At 44.2% G+C, this 24,787-nt stretch overlaps 1 pseudogene; it reads left to right on the top strand.

The window, feature by feature from the left end:
* Positions 1-1,045: 1,045 nt before the first annotated feature.
* Positions 1,046-13,547, top strand: LOC120699124 (annotated as a pseudogene).
* The last annotated feature ends 11,240 nt before the right edge of the window (positions 13,548-24,787 follow it).

Genomic DNA, 24,787 nt, shown 5'->3' with positions numbered 1-24,787 from the left:
TCATTTTGACGATCTTTCGCGCGTTCTAGCGCATCCGAGTGTGTTTAGCGCGACTCTGTGTCAACACCCCTTTTATCCCATTTTAACTCCAATGGATCCAAACAAGTGGGACTATTTGGGGCAAAAGTAAATTAACCCCAAAAAGTTAGGTCCTCTAAAAGGTGCTTATAGGGCTATTTCTGCGTGGACCCCATTGAAAAATTACTTTTCTCCTCACCTCATGCATAGCCAATGATATATTTAGTCTTTAAATTTGTCTATGGATCCAAACAACTCTAGAGGCTGTATTTTAGAGAGCTAATTGAAGAGCTAAACTTTAGTACTCAAATTAGCTCTAGGGCTAAAGATCCAAACAAGACGTGGGCAGCTAACATCGATTTGATCAATTGAAGCGCATGATGTGTGCAAAAAGAAAGAGAGGTTTTTCATTGCCCTGGCTAAGGTACTACGAGGGGCCAAAATTTGATATTTAAGTGTCAATTAAGAACGTCTCTCAAGACTATAGCTATAATATCAATTGCAAGCTAACTCCCTTCGTGCAAACCGTGCAGACTTTAATCTGGACCACCGGATCAACATTGAAGGAGGGTGCGCAGGGGGAGTGGGAGGCAGGATCTGAAAAAGTGTGATTAGAGCGGACAGTTAAATGTAAAATTATCATATCCCTATGTCCCTTGGATGTTAATCGCGTGGTCTAAATTGAAATTTGCACGGTTTGTAGGAAGATGTTAGCTTGTACCAGATATGTTTCAATAATAGTGTCTCGAAAAACTAAAGATTATAAAAGAGGCTCAAAATAAAGGAGGAAAAGCAGTAGATTGAGAGTGTCCTTGGTGCGTGGTGGTCGTAGTGCTTGGTGCGGCACACATGCAAAATCTTATAATTTTGTAAGAGTGTTTTGAAGTGACCCAGTGAAAAAAAAAACTGCAAATTGGAAAATTGGGCTGTGTGGGCTTTATGGTAGGCGGTTGGAGAAAGCCAGGCCCAATACATTTTTATACGAGCCAAAGCCGGCCCAGAAAAGGAAACGGGGAGGGAAAATGGAAGTAAGAGTCAATCTCAAAAAAAAAAATGGAAGTAAGAGAGGCCGAGAAGGGTGCCAGCTGCCTTCAGCCTTGGTGTTGGATCCGATTCCGGAGCCAGGGGCTGAAACCGGCGACGCACCCGCAGTGGACGCCAGATCTCGGGCAGGGTCGCCAACGCTGAGCAGCGGTGAGTGTGAAAGAACCGCCAAATTAAATATCTAATTAAATTTAATGGCCGTTATTTGAACATATCGGGCTTATTAGCTTAACGGCTTAATTTGACGATCCTTTCTCAACCCACGGCCCGATCGAAACAACACCGGTAGTCCCCCGCGAAGGAGGGCGCAGATGGTACAAGCACAACATGATACTTAAAAAAAATACAAACACTATAGGAGGACGAAACATTAGGTTTTACAACCCGAATTTTAAACATACACATAATTTATAAAAATTGCATAATTTACAAACTTTACATCCGATGTAATGAAATTCCCATAGACTAGATCCTACAACTACACTAGCCTTCAAAATCCCTGACTAACCATGACAGGTCAGACCGGCCTGCACAAAACAGAAAAGGCTGAACACTCTGCCCTCGAGTGTGCAACCCGACAAAGACATAGCCTAAGTGTCCCTCTCCACCACTTCCCACCCCTCTGCATCTCTGCAGATGAATTTAACGCAGCAGGGGCAGAAATCGACGTCCGGGTGTCCTGAAATAATAATTGTGGCAACAAACCCTGAGTATACTAATACTCAGCAAGGCTTACCCGACCAGTGGGTATAACTTAGCCCACCTGACTAGACATGCAAGGCTTTTGGCCGGTGATTATTTTGCAGAAAAAACTTCTAAAATAAGTCCTCATTTTTCCACTTTTAGCTCCAAATTTAATATACGGCAATCATTAACTGTATTTGCATCTGCTAAGCAAATCATGACAAACAGGGGATAATAATTTATGATAGTCATTTCCAAACATCACTTAAAATTCCATATAGCATTACTACGATGCGGTGCTGCGATCAAGGTGCTCATATCCGAGAGCGACTGACGGCGAATCGATCCGATTTAACCTTGCAAGGTGGACCTAACCAACACGGCATGCAAAAGCCCCGTTGGACTCCACGCACCAACCTTTCCACTCCCCGCCTCGAACTACAGGAACCATCCCAACGACATATGGTCAGCCGAGCTCAACGTGAGACCACCAAAAGTAAATATATGCATCCCAATTCTCCGCGACTACTCGACTCGCCCCAGGAGTTGGGTGCGGGTTCCTGTACTTTCGAATCAAAGCAGTACTCGGCTTACCGGTTTTGACTACCTCCTACTCCCGGTATGCGCTTAGTACTGTTCAAACTCAATCACAGGGCCAGACGACGAACGGTCCTTAACCGACACAGACGGGGCTAACTTTTCTCCGCCCGGTCTCCAAATTCTTTTCCTTTCTTACCTAATTCAATATTCCACATATTCAAAATAACTAAAATACCCTATATCTCGCGAGTGACCCGAAATCACTCGTCTTCTACCGAGTTCTATTAAGCATAGCAATTCTATCGTCCTCTACATACTAGTATAACTCGAGGAAACCTTGGGATCATGCAACTAGGGTTCCAAACAATTTCTGAACCTAAATGCACAATTAATAGAAACATATATATAGGTGTCATAATTTTGAAATAAAAAGATGTGCACCGGGGCTTGCCTTGCGTCTGCTGCTCAACACTGGGGTGAGTCAGGCCTTGGGCCGGCTCCTCACGACCCTCCTGCTGCGGGGATTGCCCCTGCGGCTCCTGGGGCTCCGCAACCACCTCGTACACAACTCCTTCAGCGGCGGCGTCTATACATATGCATATGATATGAGAATGTATGCAATATAATTTGAAACTTTGAAATAAACCTTAACCGTTCACAAATACTGCTAACTGAATAACCCGACGTTCATAACTCTGCAAAAACCGGAATATCCGGATTTTAATCCGGAATATCCGGAATTTTCGGAGTATCCGGATTAATACCCGGAGTTTCCGGGTGTGGAATTTCCGGAATATCCGGACTTACACCCAGAGTTTCCGGATTTCACACTGCTTTCGCCCCCAAAACTGAAACTCTGATTTCTAGCAAAACCAACCTACAAAAATCGAAAACCTTCTAGACCCAAGTAGAGGGATTCATAAGAAGACGATTGACCGGAGGAAATCAATTTAAACCCCCTAGAACAAGGGACTTGCCAAACCCTAGCTTATTTATCTTGGGGTGAGCTCCTCCTTGCACCAAGAGCTTGAATCCAAGCCGCCCAGGCAAGGAGTACGCGGGAGAGAGGATCCACCACCCAATTGAAGCCCCCTTGGCCCTTGGATCAAGAGTAGAGGCAGGGTTTTTGGTCTCTAGGGTTTGGGGTGAGAGGGAGCACGGGAGAGAGCGAGAGAGGAGACTGAGGAGAGTGAATAACGGTTTATAACATTTCGAAACAATCATCAGACCCAAACTCGTGATATAGCATTTCAGGTCCGGACTATCCGGAAGAATATCCGCAGTATCCGGGTAAATCCGGAGTTTTCGGATGAAATACCGGAGTATCCGGATATTTCCGGAAGTTCCGGATCCCAATCTGGAAGTTCTGGTTTTGTCTGGCTCCAGATTTTGAAAACTAAGCTTGGATCCATTTCCGACTCGATTTGTAACAGAACGTCTTAAGTCCCTAATTGGCTAATTAAACCCCAAGCTTAACACTCGGGTGTTACAATCCCCCCCCCCCCAAAAAAGAAATATCGTCCCGAGATTTAGTGAAGGTGCAAGGATTTAAATCAAAGAGGGAATGGTTAAATACCTCGATGAGTCTGTAGCAACTCAAGATATTTGGTCCGAAGAAATTCTTCTGTTTCCCAAGTGGCTTCCCGCTCGGAGTGATTACTCCATTGTACCTTATGAAAATTGGTGGTTTGATTCCGAATAACTCGAGTCTTGTGATCAACAATTTTCACCGGGTGCTCCGGATAAACAAGATCGGGTTCCAGTTGAAATTTCTCTACGTCAATCACCTTTTCTGGAACACGGAGACATTTCCGGAGCTGAGAGACATGGAAAATATTATGAACCGCGGATAATCGGGCAGGGAGTTCCAGGCGGTATGCTACCGGCCCACATTGCTCTAGAATGGGAAAAGACCCAACATAGCGAGGTGCGAGCCTTCCTTTGACCCCGAACCACTGGACCCCCTTCATTGGAGATACCCGCAAATAAACTTGATCCCCCACTTGGATGGAGATCGATTGACGTTTCTTATCCGCGTAGCTCTTTTTGTCGGGGTTGTGCAAGCTTCAAATTTTTCTGAATAACCTGAACTTGTTCTTCAGCTTCACCAACGATATCAGGTCCAAAGAAATTTCTTTCGCCGACTTCTGACTAGTTTAATGGGGTTCTACACCTTTGCCCATATAATGCCTCAAAAGGAGCCATTCTGATGCTCTCCTGATAGCTATTGTTGTAAGCGAACTCGGCTAAGGGTGGACATTCATCCCATTTTTGACTGTATGTGAGTGCACACGCTCTGAGCATATCTTCAAAAATTTGATTGATCCTTTCTGTCTGACCATCTGTCTGAGGGTGATAGGCTGAACTGCGGATCAGTCGAGTACCCACGGCGGCGTGAAACTATTCCCAGAACCGTGCAATGAATTGTGTGCCCCGATCCGAAATAATTGTCCTGGGTACCCCATGTAAACTCATTATATGACTGATATACAGCTCGGCATAGTTTTGTGCTCTCTATATGGTCTTCACAGGAAGAAAATGTGCTGACTTCGTAAGGCGGTCCACAATAACCCAAATAGAGTCGTACCCCTTGGAAGTTTTGGGTAAGCCGACAATGAAATCCATACTGATGTCCTCCCACTTCCAGGATGGAATACTCAAGGGTTGTAAAAGGCCGGCTGGTCTCAAGTGGCTCGCCTTAACCCTCCGACAAGTGTCGCATTCTGACACATACCTAGCGATTTCCCGCTTCATCCTTGTCCACCAAAATTGCTGTTTTAGATCCTGGTACATCTTGTTACTGCCAGGATGAATAGAATACCTAGAAAGATGAGCCTCATCGAGAATCTGCTTTCGAAGCTCCAGATCTTTAGGCACCACTAGTCGGTCCTTAAACCATAGAACACCCTCGTCATCTAGATGGAAACATGCCACTCGAGGGTCATTTTCTCTGAGCCGTTGTCTAATCTTCTCCATACCTACATTATTTTTCTGTGCATCAACAATCTGATCTCGTAACGTAGGTGTGAGGGTAAGATTAGTAAGCATGCCTTCAGATATAATAGCCAGATTTAATTTTTCCATTTCTTGGCACAAGGTTTCATGCACCGCTGAGGCTGAGGTGCAACTGCAAGTGGCCTTGCGACTCAGTGCATCCGCAACGACATTCGCCTTACCCGGGTGATAATGAATCTCCAAATCATAATCCTTTATCAACTCTAACCACCGCCTCTGGTGCAAATTGAGCTCACTCTGGGTAAAGATATACTTAAGACTCTTGTGGTCCGAGTATATGTGAACAGGATTGCCCAGGAGATAATGGCGCCAGATTTTTAATGCATGTACTACTGCTGCCAGCTCCAGATCTTGAGTGGCATAATTTTCTTCATGTCGTCTGAGGGCTCTGGAGGCATAAGCGATCACTCGCTGGTCTTGCATGAGGACGCAGCCTAGGCCCGTACCTGATGCATCACAATACACTTCAAAAGGCCGGGTAATATCTGGCTGAGCGAGGACAGGGACAGACGTCAGAAGCTTTCTCAAAGTCTGAAAAGCCTGCTCACATTTGTCGTCCCAATTAAATCTCACCCCCTTCTTGAGTAGTTCAGTCATGGGTCTAGCAATTTTTGAGAAGTCCGGAACAAACCGCCGGTAATACCCTGCTAGCCCAAGGAAACTCCGGATCAATGAAACAAACTCTGGAGTCTTCCAATTCAGGACATCCTGAATCTTGCTAGGATCAACAGAAATCCCCTTGTCTGAGATGATGTGGCCCAAGAACTGGACTTCCTTGAGCCAGAAATCACATTTATTGAATTTGACGTACAGCTTGTGCTCCCGCAAGCGCTGAAGCACAATGCGGAGATGCCCTGCATGTTCTTCCTCATTCTTGGAAAATATCAGGATGTCGTCAATGAAAATCACGACGAACTTATCTAGCTCGATCATGAACACCGAGTTCATGAGATACATAAAATGAGCAGGGGCATTCGTTAGCCCGAAAGACATGACCAGATATTCAAAAAGTCTGTATCTAGTGGAAAAAGCCATCTTGGGAATATCCTCAGCTCTAATCTTTATCTGATAATAGCCAGAGCGGAGATCAATCTTGGAGAATACTTTGGCCCCGAATAGCTGATCAAACAGAATATCAATCCGGGGTAGGGGATATTTATTTTTGATGGTGACGGCATTCAGAAGTCTAAAGTCCACACACAACCTGAGGCTTTCATCTTTCTTTTTCACAAAGAGTGCAGGACAGCCCCAAGGTGAAGTGCTAGGACGAATGTAACCCTTATCAAGCAACTCTTGCAATTGTTTCTTTAGCTCGGCTAATTCATTGGGTGGCATATGGTAGGGTCTTCGGGAAATGGGTGCCGTGCCCGGTTGCAACTCAATGGCAAACTCCACATAACGATCAGGAGGCATTCCAGGCAACTCATCCGAAAAGACATCCGGATACTCACATACCACTGGTATGTCTGCTAACTTTTTGCCTTCAACCTGATTGACCGTGGGAGTCACTGATATGTGATCCCTCAAGTTCAAGGTCATACTACCATGGATATAAGATTTGATGTGCACAGATTGTGAGGTCGTGTCCAGGTTAACTCCCTGACCTTCCATCCAATTCATGCCCAATATAATATCTATCCTTTGTGTTGGTAACATTATCAGGGCTGTAGGAAAAAAATTTCCATGCAATTGCAGGGGTACTTGCTTGACAAACTGATTAGTGATTAACTTTCCCCCAGGTGAGTAAATCTGATACGATTTGGGCATGCTTTCTATCTTCCGTCCTAATCTAACTGCACATTCTTTGCTAATAAAAGTATGAGATGCCTCTGAATCAAATAATACTGTAACGGGTCGATCGTTTACTGAGAACGTACCCGCCATCACTGGAGCGTCCACAGTAATACCCTCGAGGGTGGTGTAGTGCACTTGTCCCGGCTTGAAATGAGCCACGTGCTGCTTCTAGCTCTGCTGACCGGACTGCTGGCCCTGTTTGGGTGGCATCGGGCAGTTCCGTGCAAAGTGTCCCAGCTGCCCACAGTTGTAACACGGAAACAAATTGGGGCGTACCCCCGGCTGCTGCACCCAGAACTTCTGCTCGCTCTGCTGAGGAACAGGAGGCCTAACCGCCCCCTGAGGCTGTGTATACTAGGGTGGCTGATACCCCCACTGCTACTGTGGTTGGTGCTGAAAGGGGGCTCTCTATGGGCCTGACTGGACAAGGCGAAACCGCTGTGGGGCGCTGCTCGAAGATCCTGCTGCCGGTGTTTTTCTCTTTTTCTCTGCCTTATGAGCCAGGTGGGCGTCCTCCTGAATGATAGCCCCATTGACTAGCTCACTGAAAGTGTTGAATTTGAACATTGCCAGGCGATCCTGGAGCTTGCTGCTAAGCCCCTGCCTGAAGCACGCCTGTTTCTTCTCATCAGTGTCTACGTGGTATCCCGCATACTGCGATAAATTGTTGAAGACCTGGGAATACTGTAGAACACTGTTGTTACCCTGTTTCAGGGCCAAGAACTCAGTCAATTTTCTTCTAATTACCCCTGCTGGAACATGATGTGCCCTGAAGGCTTCCTTGAACTCTGCCCACGTGAATTGAGTGCCAGCAGGAAACATAGCCACGTGGTTGTCCCACCACGAACGTGCGGGACCTCGAAGCTGCTGTGCTGCAAAGGTAGCTTTGTCCCTATCATTGTATGGGTATAGCGTGAATTTGTACTCGATGGTCTTAAGCCAGCTGTCGGCTTCCAATGGCTCGTCCACTTTGTGAAAGAGCGGCGGCTGGGTCCCCAGGAACTCTTGGTACCGAGGAACAAGTGGTGGGTGGTGTCCTGGCCGTGGCGCTACCCCCTGCTCCACGAGCCGACGAAGGAGTGCCGTCTGCTCGTCGCGCCTAGTCAACATGGCCGCAATGGCCTGAGCCAAATCCGGAGGGTTCGGTGGTTCCCCCATTCTGCATTCAGCCATGGTTGGATTAGTCCCAAAATTTTGATTACAAACAATCAACCATGGAAGGATGCAGAAAGCGTAAATTAAATCAAAAAGTCGGGAATCTTTTTGCAACGGAAATCTGGAGTATCCAGATTATCATCCGGAATATCCGGACACCCCAATCTGGACTATCCGGACCTATATCCGGAGTCTCCGGATACCACACCCGGACTATCCGGAATATCCAGATTTTCATGTCGCATGCACAACTCCCCCCAAACTTAAGATGCAGAATTTTTAAAACAAAGAATGACATGATGCATGATCGCCCTACGTTAATGCTCTCAACCCAAGGCTAAACATCTAACTACTCCTCTAACATAGCTTCATAGGGCTTACTACGAATACTCCCACCCATAATAGTAAACTATGTTCATCCTAAGTCAAAAATTCATTTTTACTTTACAATATCTCGAAATTAGTCATGCTCGTACCACCCCCGATGCGTTTCGGCTCTGATACCAGCTGTGACAGAACCGTCAAATTAAAATTCTAATTAAGCTTAATGGCCGTCATTTGAACACATCGGGCTCATTAGCTTAACGGCTTAATTTGGCGATCTTTTCTCAACCCACGGCCCGATCGAAACAACACCGGTAGTCCCCCGCGAAGGAAGGCGCAGATGGTACAAACACAACATGATACTTAAAAAAAATACAAACACTATAGGAGGACGAAACATTAGGTTTTACAACCCGAGTTTTAAACATACACATAATTTATAAAAGTTGCATAATTTACAAACTTTACATCCGATGTACTGAAATTCCCATAGACTAGATCCTACAACTGCACTAGCCTTCAAAAGCCCTGACTAACCATGACCGGTCAGACCGGCTTGCACAAAACAGAAAAGGCTGAACACTCTGCCCTCAAGTGTGCAACCCGACAAAGACATAGCCGAAGTGTCCCTCTCCACCACTTCCCACCCCTCTACATCTCTGCAGATGAATTTAACGCAGCAGGGGCAGAAATCGACGTCCGGGTGTCCTGAAATAATAATTGTGGAACAAACCCTGAGTATACTAATACTCAGCAAGGCTTACCCGACCAGCGGGTATAACTTAGCCCACCTAACTAGACATGCAAGGCTTTTGGCCGGTGGTTATTTTGCAGAAAAAACTTCTAAAATAAGTCCTCATTTTTCCACTTTTAGCTCCAAATTTAATATACGGCAATCATTAACTAGTATTTGCATCTGCTAAGCAAATCATGACAAACAGAGGATAATAATTTATGATAGTCATTTCCAAACATCACTTAAAATTCCATATAGCATTACTACGATGCGGTGCTGCGATCAAGGTGCTCATATCCAAGAGCGACTGACGGCGAATCGATCCGATTTAACCTTGCAAGGTGCACCTAACCAACACGGCACGCAAAAGCCCCGTCAGACTCCACGCACCAACATTTTCCCTCCCCGCCTCGAACTACAAGAACCAGCCCAACGACATATGGTCAGCCGAGCTCAACGTGAGACCACCAAAAGTAAATATATGCATCCCAATTCTCCGCGACTACTCGACTCGCCCCAGGAGTTGGGTGCGGGTTCTTGTACTTTCGAAGCAAAGCAGTACTCGGCTTACCGGTTTCGACTACCTCCTACTCCCGGTATGCGCTTAGTACTGTTCAAACTCAATCACAGGGCCAGACAACGAACGGTCCTTAACCGACACAGACGGGGCTAACTTTTCCCCACCCGGTCTCCAAATTCTTTTCCTTTCTTACCTAATTCAATATTCCATATATTCAAAATAACTAAAATACCCTATATCTCGCGAGTGACCCGAAATCACTCGTCTTCTACCGAGTTCTATTAAGCATAGCAATTCTATCGTCCTCTACATACTATTATAACTCGAGGAAACCTAGGGATCATGCAACTAGGGTTCCAAACAATTCTTGAACCTAAATGCACAATTAATAGAAACATATATATAGGTGTCATAATTTTGAAATAAAAGGATGTGCACCGGGGCTTGCCTTGGATCTGCTGCTCAACACTGGGGTGAGTTAGGCCTTGGGCCGGCTCCTCACGACCCTCCTGCTGCGGGGCTTGGCCCTGCGGCTCCTGGGGCTCCGCAACCACCTCGTACACAACTCCTTCAGCGGCGGCGTCTATACGTATGCATATGATATGAGAATGTATGTAATATAATTTGAAACTTTAAAATAAATCTTAACCGTTCACAAATACTGCTAACCGAATAACCCGACGTTCATAACCCTGCAAAAACCGGAATATCCGAATTTAAATCCGGAATTTCCGGAGTATCGTGATTAATACCCGGAGTTTCCGGGTGTGGAATTTCCGGAATATCCGGACTTACACCCAGAGTTTCCGGATTTCACACTGCTTTCGCCCCCAAAACTGAAACTCTGGTTTCTAGCAAAACCAACCTACAAAAATCGAAACCCTTTTAGACCCTAGTAGAGGGATTCATAAGAAGACGATTGACCGGAGGAAATCGATTTAAACCCCCTAGAACAAGGGACTTGCCAAACCCTAGCTTATTTACCTTGGGGTGAGCTCCTCCTTGCACCAAGAGCTTGAATCCAAGCCGCCCAGGGAAGGAGTACGCGGGAGAGAAGATCCCCCACCCAATTGAAGCTCCCTTGGACCTTGGATCAAGAGTAGAGGGAGGGTTTTTGGTCTCTAGGGTTTGGGGTGAGAGGGAGCACGAGAGAGAGCGAGAGAGGAGACTGAGGCGAGTGAATAACGGTTTATAACATTTCGAAACAGTCATCAGACCCAAACTCGTGATATAGCATTTCAGGTCCGGACTATCCGGAAGAATATCCGGAGTTTCCGGATGAAATACCAGAGTATCCGGATATTTCCGGAAGTTCCGGTTTTGTCTGGCTCCAGATTTTGAGAACTAAGCTTGGATCCATTTCCGACTCGATTTGTAACAGAATGTCTTAAGTCCCTAATTGGCTAATTAAACCCCAAGCTTAACACTCAGGTGTTACAGTGAGGTCGTCTCCGATCTGAACTTGCTTGGTTTTCCATTTTCAGTCAAAATGATGACATGGTGGCTGCTCGGGATGGAACTCCCCATGGGTTAATTCCGATTCGATTGACTATTATTGATGATTGACCTACTTGCTGCTAAAATCATGTTTTGTTTATCGTGGACCAGACTACCAGTAGGTTATGTGCCAGTGGAATCAGCGGCGGATGCACAGGGGGGGCTGGGGGGCTCTAGCCCCCCCCTAAAACAAATAATTACACTCAAATTACTATAGCAAAAACACTAATTCATCATTAAAACTTCATACAAATTAACAACTCTATTGATTCAGCCCCCCCTTGTCCCCAATCCTACCTCCGCCACTGAGTGGAATCGCTGTGATTATTATGTAGATATTCGGTGTAATTCGTGCGACAATCCCGTTAATTTAGCGGTTCTGAACGAGGATCCGATTTCCTTTCTGAAATTATGTGCCCAGGAACATGCGAGATTATTATTTGCCATACCCAAAGAAAAAAAGAAACTGATTTTTCTACTACTGTTGTGAGAAAAAGAATTGTGAATTGATACAGGCCGGTGTTTTGTTCAGTTCAGGAAAAGGAAATTAGAAACAAGCACTAACTGTGCTGATTTTTTGTGGTGAATTAGGACGTTGCAGAGTTTCTTGCAGTCATAGTTACATATGGTATCATGGTAGTTGCAGGAAGGCTTTGTAGTTTTAGTCCTTCTGTGAAGTGTGAACAATCCTCCCTCACTATGCGCGGCATTTTGTCGACTATTTGTTTCTTCAAGTCTTCGTTCTTACTACTTTTGCAGCTGCCTCAAGAATCACTGCATTACCATGTTAGAACACCACAGCTTATGTGTGCCTGTTGGTTTATGGTCTGCTACTCTGCTTTGTGTTGTAGTGCTTGTGATGCTTGCTACTCCAACTGACATTATTGTGTTGTTTGCCAATCAGGTAATTTTCTTGTCCAACAGACAAGATGGTTAATGCAATCAAGGGGTTGTTCATCTCCTGGTAAGCTCCTGATAAAACTGCAAATTAAACCCATCATTGTATTTCTTCTCAACCACATATTCATAATATCCCTTCAAAGCTGTTGATCACCCAGTCGATCCTCTGTTTTTTCCCCAGTGATATACCTATGGCGCAGTTCATTGTTAATCTGAATGCCTCAATGCCGGCATCAGAGAGGTTCATCGTGCACATGCTTGATCCTACCCACATGTTTGTTCAGCCTCACGTGGCAGAAATGATCAGGAGCAAGATAGGGGGGAGTTCAGGGACCAGAACAGCTATGAGAAGCCACAGTGAAGGATCATCCCACCTCACAATTTGCATTGTTTCCCTCCCTCCCAAAGCTGGATACCTCGCACTCATATCTGCAGGAACTGCCATACAATGGTTGCTTGGATGGCATTGCCATGCCTCGCCCATGATGATCTAGAATAATATTTATTCACCTTCATTTGTCTAAAAAAACTGGTGTATTTCGGTGGCTTGCTTTTGTATCCGGATTGAGTATTTTTACTCGTCCTCTCCACTTGGTGGCATCGATAAACTGAAGCTTCAATTGGTTGTGAAGATATGGGATTGGTCCAAACGATTTTCTTCTGAAACAAAAAACAATAATGATTTGGTGTTGGATAATGATGTGAAGAAAAAGGTCAGAGCTGGATCTTCAATTTTTTATGAACTATGTCTTTGGCTAGTTATATGCATGGTTCAGACCAAAATATATTTGTTGCGTTATAAAAATTTAGTTCTTAACCTCAATAAGTTTGATGCAGGTAAATTGGTTGTGTACTACTCCAACTGATTCAGATAATTTGATTGTGTGCAACACGTCCAAGGTGGTCAAAGTATATGATTCTCGGTAGATAGATTAATGTGGCCCATCAGCATGTTGGACAATTTTCTGAAGTAGTGAATGTAGCTTGGGCCCTCTGTCTTGAGTTGGTCCTGACTCGTGACTGCGGTATCCAGGCCTGCAGCAGATAGTTCTGAGTCGATAGCTCAACATTAATTTTTAAGCACGCTGCAATATCAGTTGCAGGACAGAATGGAGCCGCTAAACTATTTACTATTTTCTTCTGAGACAGATCTCACTTAGTTGTGAATTTTTTTTTTTACTTCCACTGGCTTCTAGCTAGACTCGGCATGTATATCTTGCTGTATGCTGAGACGATTTATGGTTTTTGAGGAAAGCCTTTGTTCTTTGTTGGCAAACATGAACTTTATTTGAATATAAAATGTGTGTATCTTTTTGCTCTTATAGATTGCAACTGATGGTTCTGGAGCAACATATATGCTACCACGAACAATCATAGTTAAATGACTGATCCTTTTTCAGCAGCATAATTATGGAACTTATCTGACTATCTCAGTGAAGTCTCTGTTGCACGCCATGTTTTCTACTTGGGTAGCCCGGTTGCTGCAAACTCGTGATGTAGTTCAAATTTTGCCGCGAAATGTCGTGATTCTGACTGCAGTTTGGTTTCTTTTATCGAGACTGCAGCTTGGTTTTGCTGCTGGTAAGGAATAGCTTTCTGGATGGATTATGTCGTCCGTTTGCCCCTTTGCCCTCTCACACTATTATTTCCAAAGAAGGGGCGGCCCTATTGAGTATTTGTTCCCACTAAACTCTGGAAATTCTCTCTCTCGTGGGGGCATTTCTGTATTTTCCCAGTCTGAAATCTGAATAATCCCATCCGCTTGTGGTGAGGAAGTGGATAGAAGCAGGTCTCCGTTCAACGACAGTTTTGCTCTTCTTTGGTTAAGAAAGAAGGAATAGAAAAGTTCGATTTACACCATCAGACTATAGCAAAAAATTGATTTTTAATCTCCAACTACAAAACTGGATAATAGAGGTCATCCAACTATCCAAACCAGACAAATTTAGCCTTTCGGGTGGTTTTGTATTTTTAAATAAATTTAAAAATTGTAATTAGATCTAAAAAATTAAACTAATTCATTTTAAATTAGAAAAAAAATGAAACTAGTACCAAAATTTTTCTAAAGATTACTGCTCTATTTAAATCTTAGTTATTTAAAAAATAATAGGTATAACTACAAGCAACCAAATATTATGAATACTAAAAAATTGGATCTGAATAACTGACAAGTATCGTGGCAATAGATAGGTTATATTTTTAGAAAACTTTTAAAAATAGCCTCTACTCTTTCGTTGTGGATGATACTCTCACATAGGTACCGGAGGTTACAGTATGGTGCGAATCAGCATGGGGTACGGGAATTCTAAGAGGGGTAAAACTCGCAATTGCATTGACATGATTGAATTCAACAGTTTAGTTCTTTTTTCAAAAGATACTGCTCTAGGAGTAAGTAATGGAGCATGGCTGTGTGAAGCGGACAACAGGCTTTGAAAAGAGAATTGATCGTGATTTGGAACCTGTTCTTTACATGACCCCCTCTTAACTAATTTTTTTTATTTCTACCTGTTCCACTTTTTTCTGTTCTTGCTTGGTTATTCCATCTAAGCACCAAATCCTAAACTGACGAGTTCAGCCGAACACACAAAAACCAATTAAGCTAGCTAGAAGTGTAGATCTTACTTACAACCCACTTTATTGTTCCCTCTATCCTTCCATATTCCTAAACTCTCAGTTAACTTACTATCTGTTAGCTTACTAATCATGGTTGCCTTATTTCTTTTGATGCCTCTCTGTGCAGGATCCGTCTGATTGGTCTTGGCCATCATTCAGTAAACCAATAGTTTTGCAGCACTGGAATTTGAGTAGGCTAGGTCAGGTCCTCTAAAAGGAAAAGAAGAAACTATTTAGAATATGTAGAAATCCACACACACTTGTCTTTCAGTCCCAGCCCACCAGGGATTTCCAAATCATTAGGTTAGCGGCGGGTCTGCATTTAGATGCCCTGGTCCTGTTGGTGCCTATGAGTGGAGAGTAATGCGGTCTCAAGAATGCAGGAGCCACATACCGGAGGACTCAGAATAGCATATTCTAGGGTATGGTGGGCCGAGAATTGGAGGTGTACATTGATGATATTGTTATTATGACTCAATCCAATAGAGGAAAGTCTTTAATCCCTTGAGAGAAAGAAAAAAAAGGCCAAAAAAAGATACCTAGCATGACACATCAGCTATGCCATCAGAGCCTGTCCACTTGCTAGTGAGGAAAAAGAACGACTCCATTTCGTGGGCTTCTTTCATTTGACTTTGGTTGGTTGGGTTGGGGTAGCATTTCATATTTTTTGTTTAAAATGAATTAATTATGAATTTTTATTTTAAATTTGAATATTATAATTATTATAAAATGGAAAACCACCTACAAAACCATCTAAAGGGTTAAATTTGCCCGGTTTCAACAGTTAGATGACCTCTATTATCCGGTTTCTAGTTGAAGGTTGAATATGAAACTTTTATGATAGTTGAAGGGTGTAAAACGGACTTTTCCTAATAAGAAATGGGAGGCATGGTCTCGCTGCTTCGTCAAATCTCTCCAATCCCTTTGCGAAAGGCCGCCATTGGTGCACCGTGTTGTGATAGTTGCATGTGCTACTTATCAGCTGATGATGAATAGCTCTTAAAACACGATCTCCTTTAAGTATTCCGATGTATCATGATGATATTTTTTATGGGATCAATCTATCACCGATGCGGTTTTTTTTTGTCTGTCCAAGCACATGCAGGCTGAGCAATTTGGTTTCACATGCTTTATGCCTTTGAGTGAGCTCTGTGGTTCTATCTATGTTATGATGAATGCTGATGTTGGTGTCAGCAGATTGGTTCATCATTGGGAATATGACTCAAGACAGGAGATGGGTCATGTTTGTATAAGAAATGAACTAGATAGCAGGTACATGGACTCACTAGACCTCTCATCATACTTCAAGAATGTTTATTTGGGATGGCACCAGTGGCGAATCTAGCCGATACATTTAGAGGGGGCTCATCTCCCTTTCTATTCTTCTTCCTCCCCTTCTCTTCTTCTTCCTCCCCACTTCTTCTTCATTCTTTCTTCCTAAAAATGGAGGGGGGCTGTCAGACCCGGGGCGACGAAACTGCTTACTGGCATAGATATTCTAGAGTAAGGAGTATTGCATGGGATAGGCCTTATCATATTGTAATTACTCGTACAGAAGTAGGACTAGTCGATAGAAGGAAACTACCCAATAGACATTGGGAATGACTCTTATAGTACTCGACTAGGACTTTCCAAGTAACCCTGTCCCCTCAGACTATATAAGGGCGGGCAGAGACCCCTCCAAAACACACGAATCACCATCAATCCTCAAGGCAATACAAACAACCACACAGGACGTAGGGTATTACGCTCTCGGCGGCCCAAACCTGTATAAATCTTTGTGTTCCTTGCACCATCGCGTTCCTGATCTCGGCGAGTCCCTTCCTACAATCAACTACTTCGGGGATACCCGTTGTAGGCTTGGCGGTTAAACACCAACAGCTGGCACACCAGGTAGGGGAGTTCGCCAAAAATCACCAAGAGAACTCGTTGGACAATTCCGGCGACTCCAACATCATGCCAGATGGCACGACCATCGTCTTCGGTTCGTGGGTCTACACCGCTGATGGCTCGGGTGGTTTCTCCGGCCACCTAGCCAACCCTGAAGAATCGGAGACACCAGCCACGACTCGACGCAACAGTGTCGACTACTTCGTCAATCAACTCGGCAAAATTCCGCTCCAAGTTCACATCGAAAACCCAATTCAATCCAAATCTCTTCAAGAACTAGAAGATGATCTGGATGAATTGCTCGAGATTGGAGAGCAGGAAGCCACCATCCTGCGGGAGGCACCCATCTTCGACCTAGAGACTGCCTCAGGTACTCGAACATACAAAATTTCTGGTCTACTCAGGAATTACATCCAAGATCTCAAGACCATCGAATGCCCAAGGATTAGCAACTCCAAACTACTCGATCGGGTAGACTGGGTCTCCTGCAACATCGAAGGTTGCATCTGTGACACCTCAGGTGTCTATCATAATAGAACATAAGATAATGTGTGTATTGTGTGCTTATCTTTGTTTGTTAGTCAAAAACTTTCAGTGCAAAATTAGGGGCATATGTGTAATTATGCAAAATTACTAGCCCATTTTTGCAAAAAGTTTTAACTTAGGCAGTAATTTCAAAATTTTGAAGGGTTTTCTTGCAAAATACTAGTAATCATGATTTTGGCAGCTTTATTGCATTTTAGTCCAAAATTGTGATGAATTTGCTATCAAAAAGGTATTTTTGTTTTATTAAAAAGAGTTTATTTGAACTTTTAAAAATATTTCAAAATCCTTTGATCTAGTGCAAATTTGCACAACATGAAAGTTGTAGGTCTTGAAAAACTGAACAACTTTCATTTTGGGCACATTTTCATTTGAGCCCTAGATCAACGGGAAATTTTACTTTACAAATAGCTCCCTAAACTTTTCTATTTTTACAAATAAGTCCCCAATCCCCTTCTTCCTCCTCCAGCTTCACCGGAGCTTTGCTCCCGTCACCGCCGCGGGATTCTCCACCCACCGGCCGCCCGCGCCGCCGTTTGGCATGCCGCCGAGCTTCCTCGCCTTCCCCTGGCCCCACTTTTCCCTTCGCTGGCACTCCTCTCCCCTTGCCACGCCACACCGACAAGCCCCCACGCCTGCTTTGCTTTTCCGGCGAGCTCGCCGCCGCTGGAACTCGCCAGCCCGTCGCCCTCTACCACCTCACACGTCACGCATGAAGTCCCGCAGCTCCTACACCGCCTCTTGCTAGCCTGCCAAGCTTGCGCCACGCCGCCCCACGGGCTCCTCTGCACGCCACGACCGCTGGCCGTCGCGGATTGCTTTTCCGTCGCCGATTTCATCCTTCCTTCCGCCGAGCTCATCCTCGGACCTTTACTCATGCTCATCTTTCCCTCCTGTGCCTATATAAAGCCCAGCCAGGCTCTATCTCCGGCATACCGCCGCCGCCCCTCTTCCTTCACTTCCAGTGAACTCTGTCCGCCGCCGACCCATTGCTCCAGCCTTGCTCCGACCACCCTGACCCCCTAGAGAGCTTCACCGTGCCTCCGTGAAGCTCACCCACCATTCCTCGCCGCCAATCCTCCATCGGAGCTTCATCGCCATCGACCAGTTTCGCCGCCGCGCTCGGTCCATCGCCGACGAGTCGCTTCCAGCCAGCACCAGGCCACCTCGACCCCACCCCTAGGTTCGCCTCGGTCCACTCTACCTTTCTGGCCCCTCGGCCCTCGCCGCCAGCGAGCTACCTCACCGAGATTCGGCCGGCCACTCCCTGCCCTTTCCCAAACCCGACCAAGGAACCGATTGCAAGGATTGCAATCTTTTCTAGGGTTCTTTCTGCAAAAGTTCAAATCTCTTTTCTTTTTCTTTTTCTAGTGAACTTTCAAAATTCTAGAAAAATGTGAAATTAATTTTGTTGTGATCCTTTTAATTAGCTCTATCATCTGGTGTGAAGAATTTGAAATATTTTCTTGTGTAGCAAATTCCAAAAATAAAAGTTAATAATAGCCCTTTTTAATTTAAACTTTTATTTTAAAGCTATGCTTTAAAGGAGTTTTGAATCATGTGTTCTATAGCACATGACCAACTTTATAAAAAAATTCAAAACTCTTTTCCAAATTTTAACTCATACTTTTGAAAATTCTCTTGTATTTTGTGTATGTCTTTACAAATTATTTAAAACCTTTTTTATGGATTGTTTAAATGATTTCAACTCTTTAGTGAAGTAAAGCTATACTCAAGCACTTCACTAATCATTTCCAAATATTGCATTACATATAGAAGTCGCCCCGCTAGTTGACGGAATATACGAGCTCATCCAGGAGCCAGATGGGGATTTCTCTGAAGCTCAAGTTAACACTGTTGAAATAACTGAAGTCCCGAACTCCGATTCGGAAGAACCCCAACCTACTGACTCTTTAGACAACTCTACAGGCAAAGCCCCGGTGCATAATCCTATTATTTCAAATTATGCCACTTATTGTTATTTATTTGTGCATTTAAGTTATTAGAGTTGATTGAAAACCTTAGATGCATAATTCTAGGTTCCTATTGATTGAACACTAGCTATGAGTCCGCAATAGCTGCTATGCTAATAGGACCAATAAAAGTCGAGTGATTTCCTTTCACTCGCGAGCTTTATAGGAGTTGATTGTTTATTTTCTTGCAATCACTATAAGGATCATGGGCGGATTTGTTGAAGTCCATCTATGTTGATGAACTTGATAAGGCCGCAGTGTGTGGTAGCAGTGGTTAAGCATTTGAAAGTACTAGCCACATGCCGTAAATATGGTACGCGGCAAGCCTAGTAACTAATCGGCCCGGCAAGTGGACTTTAGCCCACTCTCTCTTAGAGATAGGAAGTTAAATTATAACTAAAGTTTATTTTATGTTGCACAACAAACCACGGGTGCAGAGAAGAGTGGTTCTCTGTAGTCGGGGAGAGTGGCCCTGTTCCATGAACCGGAATGAGAAGTAAACGGTTGCTTGGGAGTGACTCAACGGTACTCCAAATGTGTGTGTGTGTGTGTTAGATTTTACCTTGCAAGGATAGAAATTCAGTTCGAACTGTTCCGCCTCTCACGGATATTGAGACTGCTTGATCTCTTTGCCACATAGAGTAAGAAGTGGAACCTTTGTGATACTTAATCTTATTGGATGCAAATATATCCTCTATCATGTTTGTGTAGATAGGTGCTTACCTAGAATTGTTAATCCAACTAGAATCTGAAAGCTAAAACTTGGCAATAAGGATCTACTCTTTGTTGCTTTTCAGCAAAAGAAACCCCAGAGCCTTCATAAACTTTGCATGTCTAGTTAAAGGGCTACTATATACCCTTTGACGGGTCAGTCTTGCTGAGTATTAGTATACTCAGACTTGCTTTTAACAATGTTTTCAGGAATGCCTCCTGATGATCACAACAATAGTATGAATTGGCCTAGTGGTTTACCTATTGGCTGGTCTATGGAATGGGAACCATCTACCAGCTATGGTTCAGATGAATGATGTCATGTTCGGGCTTATCATGACATCACCCCTACGACATTGTGTATATTCGTGTTTTTCTTTTCCGTTGCAGAACTTCTCTTATACTTAGTTTCTGTGAAACTTCCCTAGTTTCTTTTGGAATAAAACTTGTAAAAGTTAGAGCTTCGGCTCACTAACTTCAAAAATATGATGTAAATTATACCTCTTATCAATGTGAGGTGAAATATTGTGGAATTATTGTATCTCTGACTCGCCTTCGTACGGGATATATACTTGTGTTACGATCTGATATCAAGTGGTTTCATCGGGATATTACCTGACAGACCAATGATTATATCGGTTGAGGTGCATTTAGGTGTTTAGTGCACTCAAACTGGTGTAATTCAAACTGGTTCTGCCACAGCATCAACCTCGCGAAGTCAACTCTCCAACAACATAGCATCAAACTCCCTCAAGTTCCTGAGCGATCTAGCCCTCGACTCAACCGAACGGGCGATATTTTCTCAGGAACAGACCGAGTCCACGCATCTCTCGCCGACTCCATCAAACTAGCGGAAGACACCTTTCACGCAGAAGGATACAAAGAACGTACCCATAATGGGTTGAAGACATACTGGAAACCAAAAGAACCTCAGACGGGGGATCTCCCCTCTGGATCCAAAGGGACCAACAACTCTGACCCTATTTACGACAACGAATCTACCCCACTACCACCCGATTGGGCATCCGGTCAGGAATTCGTGGAATATCTTGAGGAGCTCGACGGCCCAGAAGGTTTTGATGATTTGGAAGAATGGTCAGATGATGTCGACATGTTTATGGAAGGGTTATCCAAGCCACATAAGCTCGAGGAGCTCTAGCAGCAATCCAAAGCTAAGAAACTCTGGGACTCATTCCAGCAACTTGCCAGCATCCCGAAAAGAACAGCCTCAACTCGACCGATCGTGCAACTCTTTATCAGGGGACGACCAGCTAGGTGATAGTATATCGGTCGCCGATTACATGAATCGGTGGAGCAATTCTAAAGCTGGGACCACAATTGTAGGTTCTCCGACCCCAGCTATAGAAAACTCTAAATTAGCTGAAAAAACATCAACCTACGACTCAAGAGTCTTGAAGGAACCAGAGGATGCAACCCTAATCCAGTCTTATACACACTGGATGAATGGCTTAGGATGGAGACGGAAATACCGCTAATCCCACATCCTAAACATACAATCTCAAAAAATCGACTACCATGACGAATTCGACTCCTTGGGTACAGAAGAAGACTCGGAAGACCTAGTCAAATCAGAACAAATGAAAGATCGCGTCAAACCACTCATATTCTCTGAAGCCGACTCTACGAAGGAAGCTCAAACCGATCAGGACTCTACCAAAACCCTGGTTATAAGAGCAACTCCTCATGGAAGGACGGTGCGCTGCGAAAAATCGAGGCTCCTCAGTCAATCTGCAGAGAGGTTTTACCCCCAAGTTGAAGCGCTTCCGTTCCAGACAGGCACACCACTTCCTTCGCCAAAACACTCAGGACCCAAAGATCTTTGCCACAAAGTCATCATGGTGTGCATCGCAGAACTCTCTGATCAGAGGACGATCTCCTCGAACGAGTCAGCCTTGGTGACTACAACTCGGAAGAATTCGACGAGTATTTCTTCGATGACATGGATACCTGCCCTGTGGTGACTACAACTAGAAAATGAATTAATTTGTGACTCTAATTTTGATTTCGTTTCAGACTTTGTTGATGTCACCCCATTATCTGTTGTCCTAGCATTCCAATCACGATGCCCCCTGCATATAGAAAAGGGGGGAAAATAAATAACATAGTTCCCATTTTCAATATATAGTAGAAGATAGAGGAGCACTCCTAGAGTTACCATACCACCACGAGGAAGCAGTGGAAGTGTGGACCGCGCCGCTCGGGGTGCCCAGAGGCTAACCAAGTGTACATTGTGTTAACGACCAAAATTAGCAAGAGACTGGTCTGACCGGTATGTTCAGCCGGTCTAACCGGTCGAGGCGTCTGCAGCTGGTCTAGCACGACTGACCGGTCTGACCGGTGGGTCTGACCGGTCCAAACAGAGTCCAAGTAACGGTCTGACTAGTACTCAAACCGGTCTGACCGGTGCCTCCAGCGGGTCTGGAAGTTCTTCCAAGACCAAGAATAAAACAAGGCCGAGTTTCAAGAAAATCTTGGCCAAATATGAGAAGGAGGGAAACGCTCAGAAACAGAAGGAACGGCCAAATAAAGTTAAGGATGCAAAGTCAACATCAACATCTGGTAAGCAATTGGATTCTCAACCATGTCAAGATAGTTGTGCTGCTATGTCATATTCAAGGTTGATTGCTCCATGATTTTGGTCATATCCTGGTTATTTTACACCTTTGGATTATAGTAGGATGTATATACAACCATATTATATTCAATATCCTTCTATATATCCAAGTTTACCTCACAAAGACCGATTAACAATAACCTGGTTAGAAAGGAGCTTAATTGCAACAAGGAGGGTGAGAAGAGCATAAAGCAAGATTCAAAGTACTTACAACCAAGGTGGTGTCCCTCAGGCTCATCTCACACTCAAAAGAGAAGGTTACAATGTTTGCGCAAGCAAGAAGTGATGGAGCAACAAATGGAGGTCAAGCCAACAAAACCAGAAGCCATGAAGAAGGTTTGGAGGCCTAAACAAATTGTTTCAACATTAACTTGAAGTAAAGCAAGTCATGACCAATAATTTTTTATCGCCCTTAGCACAAAAATAGCCGATGTACTAGTAATCATCGCCTTTAGACAATTTTGGTCCAGAGAGTGTTCTGTGGCACGCAAGCTTTGCCAAAGAACAGGGGGGCATATGTTAACGATCAAAATTGGCAAGAGACCGGTCTGACCGGTATGTTCAGGCAGTCTGACCGGTCGAGGCGTCAGTAGGCGGTCTGGCATGACCGACCGGTCTAATCGGTGGGTCTGACCGGTCCAAGCAGAGTCCGAGTACAACTAGTGATTTTAATAGATTTAGATCTGTAAAAAAAAATTTGCGGGGTAAGTCCATCCCATCCTAAAAATATAAAGGGCCACGGCCGATTGAGGGTATCCAATCGGATCTAGCAAACACATTTTATCTTTTTACCTTTTCTTCCAACCCTATGTGCTGTTCATCTCTCGTCTCCATGGCGTGAGGGGGTGCCTTAGCTGGCCTGCCGAGCCTAGGGCAACCCAAGGTGCGCTTGCCCTGACGGGATCCCTTCTGGGCAAGCGTTTGTTGGATCTTTGTCGGGCTCCCCGGCGAAATCGGTCTGACTGGCCACCAAACCGGTCTGACCGGATCTTGTGGAGATGCTGCAAAGAGCCCTCTGCAAGATGCACATGACGTGCTCGTGTGACGGCGCGTTTTAGCGTCAACACATTGTGACCATTGTGGTGAGATTTTTTTTCTAATCTTCTACGTGGAAATACTGAATAGAAGAAAGATTCCCCCAAATATTATCCAAAGCCAAAGTCGGGACATATCTGGCAGAACGGAGTTTGGTCTCCAAATAAAAGTTGGTCGTCGGGATGGTAACAAAGGCTAAATTTTGTGCCTCGCCAGAGGAACAGGAGGCCGGCCGGCAAGGTACTGCGATGAAATCTCTGATTCTTTCACCTGGGAAGACATAAATGGAGAGGTTAATATATAGTATCAATTATGCTTGCCCGTGATGCAGATCGAAAATTAAAATTGAAATGGAATTATTCGGAGAGCTTTGAATCACAGAGTTAGAAATACGTATTTGTAAAGCTCACCAGTTCTACCGGAGTGAACGTGGCGATAAACACAGCTTCCATTCCAATGAAAGATCTCAGGGGCAAGAGTTTGAGTCAAACAAATCAATTTCGTGGCCCTCATGGATACAAGTGTAGCTGTCGTGGACGTGCTCAGGATACTAGGCTGCTTTTGTCTAAGAAAAGTCAGAGCATGTGTGTAAACGAAAAGTTTACCAGCTTCCGGTACTAGAACGGTCGCACGATTATAGAGTGCATTATAATTAACGCCTACTTTATTTTATTTCAAGTTTTGAATTGTTGTAAAAAATCCTAGTCGCACAGCTTAGACCATATCAACTCGATCTCTCTTGAGCAATAACTATTTTTTTTATTTTGACGATGGTTGCTGCAGCATATTAAAAAGGTAAATCCTCGATGGATAAGGTAGATAGAGAGATGATTTGCCTTCATTTATGTGAGAGCGAAGTGTATTTTAGTGATTGCCAAGCATTTTTGATAATGAGAATTGGATGATAATCTGCTGTTTTCGGTTTTATAATTTACTTTTAGATGCTGTTTTTTTAATTTTGTTTGCATACTCTTTCTTTTTCAAAATAAACTTTTAAGTGGGAGATGGAAGTTACTGATACTCCACTCCTACCGGGTGGGTGTTTCTCCGGAAACTCCAATCCTACAGTCCACTTCATGGTCGTGGACGCCGCCGCCTCCTCGCTCTCTCTCTGTGGCGCACATGAAATCTCCACGAAAACACACCCAATCAACTACCAA

This window comes from Panicum virgatum, chromosome 3K, assembly GCF_016808335.1.
Source record: "Panicum virgatum strain AP13 chromosome 3K, P.virgatum_v5, whole genome shotgun sequence".
Lineage (NCBI taxonomy): Eukaryota > Viridiplantae > Streptophyta > Magnoliopsida > Poales > Poaceae > Panicum > Panicum virgatum.
Note: the sequence above shows the minus strand (reverse complement) of the source record. Positions and strands in the feature narration are given on the sequence as shown.